The sequence below is a fragment of the Chiloscyllium plagiosum genome, chromosome 45, assembly GCF_004010195.1.
Source record: "Chiloscyllium plagiosum isolate BGI_BamShark_2017 chromosome 45, ASM401019v2, whole genome shotgun sequence".
Taxonomy (NCBI): Eukaryota; Metazoa; Chordata; class Chondrichthyes; order Orectolobiformes; family Hemiscylliidae; genus Chiloscyllium; species Chiloscyllium plagiosum.
The window spans coordinates 2,941,622-2,944,893 of record NC_057754.1 but is presented as its reverse complement, the minus strand read 5'-3'; the positions used below and the strand labels follow the sequence as shown (position 1 = coordinate 2,944,893).

Here is a 3,272-nt window from a genome sequence, read left to right as displayed (position 1 = left end):
TCCTCTGCTCTGACAGATACATTATAACCGGACGGTACTGTGTCCCTCTGCTTTGACAGATACATTATAACCAGACTGTACTGTGTCCCTCTGCTCTGACTGGCACATGATAACCAGACTGTACTGTGTCCCTCTGCTCTGACAGATGCATTATAACCAGACTGTACTGTGTCCCTCTGCTCTGTCAGATATATTATAACCAGACTGTACTGTGTCCCTCTGCTCTGACAGATACATTAAAACCTGACTGTACTGTGTCCCTCGGCTTTGACAGACACATTATAACCAGACTGTACTGTGTCCCTCGGCTTTGACAGATACATTATAACCAGACTGTACTGTGTCCCTCTGCTCTGACAGACACATTATAACCAGGCTGTACTGTGTCCCTCTGCTCTGACAGACACATTATAACCAGACTGTACTGTGTCCCTCTGCTCTGACAGATACATTGTACTCGGACTGTACTGTGTTCGTCTGCTCTGACAGATACATTATAACCAGATTGTTCTGTGTTCCTCTGGTCTGTCAGAGACAGTTATAACCAGACTGTACTGTGTCCCTCTGCTCTGTCAGAGACATTTTAACCAGACTGTAATGTGGTGTTCTGCCAAACACATAACCAGAGCAATCTGTCCCACTATGTGAAACTCTTCTGACCAGCCTGGCTTCTGTCCCATGCTCTCACTGCCACCATAATAACCCGACTGTCTCGCCTCCCTCTTGTTCTGCCTGACATTGTTATAACCAGACAGCCCTGTGTTCCTCCACTCTGTCAGACATGCAGACTGTGCTGTGACCCTCCACCTGAGTGACCCACCCTCCCGCGGACTGCCCTGCGCCCCTGATCTGCCAGCTTTGTTTTTGTGGCACTGTTTTGGGGAGAGGTGGGTTCGCCCGGGCGCATGACTCCGCGGACACATCCCTGATGTCAGCTCTCTCTCTGTCTCTCCCTTTTTATTTTGGTCCATCCTCCATCCCGAAGCGAGTCTCCGCCCCTCGAGGACCCACCCGATCCTGTACAAGAGCCCAACCCTGTAACAGTAGAGGGTTATTATCGGGAATCTCGAGGTTGGTGCTCCACTTAAAAGTGCTGCGTTGACGAACGGGCTACTCCACACAAGCACTGGGTGCCCCGGTACGATGGGACGGCTAGGGCTTTAGCCTAGAAATCGCTGCCGCCAGGTAAATCAAACTGAAATCTCCAAGAGATGTGTTTAATTGCTCGGAACTTGCTGCAAGATTTCGACTGGGAATTTTGAGATGAATGCGCGCGTCTAACCGAGTGGCAGCAACGATTCAGACCTGGCGTTGGTGGAATTCTCTGAAAGTTTATTTTTTTTTGGGGGGGGGAAATCTTTTTTTGTTTGCAAAGCGAAAACGATTGCTGTTTTTTTGGATTATGTAGACGTGGGCGTGGATTCTTTCAGCTGCCCCTGGGCTTGCGAGCTGTCTTAACACTAAAATTAAGCTGAACAAGCTGACAAAAGTTTTGTAGATCGAGCAGCCCAGAGACAGGGAATCTGCAGGAATCCGATTACCCGTCAGTACCTTTTTTTCCCCCCCTACCCCCTAATGTTTTCGCCACTCACACGTGTCACCAGAGAGAGAAAAAAAAACATTGCAAGTTGTGGAGATTTGTTCCAGTGGGTCTCTACTCTGTTTTTACAAGTGAAGCTGGAAAAATAAACCCTTGGCAAGTTTTTTTAAAACAAAAATCTCTTGCACGAAGTTTCTGCAATCGTGTTTGACATGGGTGTGGAGAAGGGGTGTAGCAAAGCCTTTTTTTTCCCTCCCACCCCCACCCCCCCCCCCCCCCCCCCCCAGCTCTGGGCAGCGAGCCAGAGTCTAAGCTTGGAATTCATGACTGTGGTTGGAAAAGACAGTGTAACTTAAAGCAGACTTTTGAGGGGAGTGGGTGTGGGAGGAGGAGAGTGAGTGAGGGAGAGAGAGAGAAAAAAATGTAATCACTGCCAGAACTTTGTGTATGAAGCAACGAGAGAGTGAGAGAGGGGTGGGGGAGTGACTTGCAGACTGTAGAGTTCGGTGTGGCGAGGTTATTTAAGCAAGTTTAGATCCGTGAGATTGACTTTTGTCAAGTCTCTCATATGCAAATATTATTTGAAGTTTGCTGTCCTGTCTCGCACACTCTAATCTCTCGACTGGACTGATGGGGTGGGGATGATCGTGGACAATAGCGTTCCGAAGTCTGTCCGACAGTGGAAGCCTCTCATGCCCCCGCTTTGCTATTCCCGTTACAGTGCAACGCGGGCACCGCCAGAATAAAGAGGCGCCTCATTTGGCGGAGTTCAGCCCAGGTTTTTTTAAGAATTCGAGAGTATGTTACGGGCAAAGCCCCACGGCTGGTCCCAGGAGCAAGAGAATCGACGTTTCGGGCATCAGCCCTTCATCAGGGAGGGTTTTTGTTTTAGAAAGATGGCCAGGATTTGGAGAATGCCTGGGCTGGGCAAAGTTAAAACTCTCCCGACACCAGGTTACAGCCCCCCAACAGGTTTAATTGGGAGCACTCGGCTTTCAGAGCACCGCTCTGGTGAAGGGGCAGCGCCTCGAAAGCTAGTGCTTGCAAATAAACCTGTTGGGCTGTAACCTGGCGTTGGGTGTGATTTTTTTAACATCGCCTTTTGTTAGTTTATTCGTCCCCTTTGTGCCCCAGATAATGGATTGACACGTACACACAAAATAAAGCAACCCCTGCCCTGCCTATAGCGCTAGTGTTTGACAGATGATACATGTGTTAAACTGGACCAAGGTTGGAAGGGTGGGTCACTTTGCGTCCGAGTTTAATCGTGCCCAGACTGCCTGTTTCTTCTCTCTCGCTGAAGTAGGGTGTATCCCATATCCGATCGGGGTCCCACTTTTTCTTTTAAAAAACGAGCCAATAAAAAAATCCTTTTGCAGCTTTTCAGCGAAATCACTTTGCAATTTACAAAACAAAGGCGATGTGGGAGGATGGTGTTTGGGAGAGGGGTGGGCGAGGATTTTTATGTTGAATTCAAACGTCGGACGCCTGCGGGAGAGTGGGATTTCGTGTGTTTTTTTTTAAATGATTATTCTGAAAGTTTGAAGAACCAGCCTCCCTCCCCCTAGCTGCTCAAGGAGGCGGGCCAGATGAATCGGAGCAGGGATTTACAGGGAGGTGCGGGCTCTTGCAAAGGCGAGATGCCTTCGGGCAGATCTGCAAATCCGTCCGGGGAGACTCTGGGGGGGTGGGGGGTGGGGGGGACGCTGCGCTTTCGATGGTTGCAGCTCCC

General features: G+C 49.5%; 1 protein-coding gene across 1 annotated transcript in view; it reads left to right on the top strand.

Annotated features, from left to right (window-relative positions):
• The first annotated feature begins 1,038 nt into the window (after nucleotides 1-1,038).
• LOC122543980 (neuroblast differentiation-associated protein AHNAK-like) overlaps nucleotides 1,039-3,272 on the top strand; it is a 44,773-nt gene continuing 42,539 nt past the window's right edge. The window contains exon 1 of the mRNA XM_043682989.1: nucleotides 1,039-1,185. The gene's annotated coding sequence lies outside the window, so the exon portion shown is untranslated. The remainder of the gene's footprint in view (nucleotides 1,186-3,272) is intronic.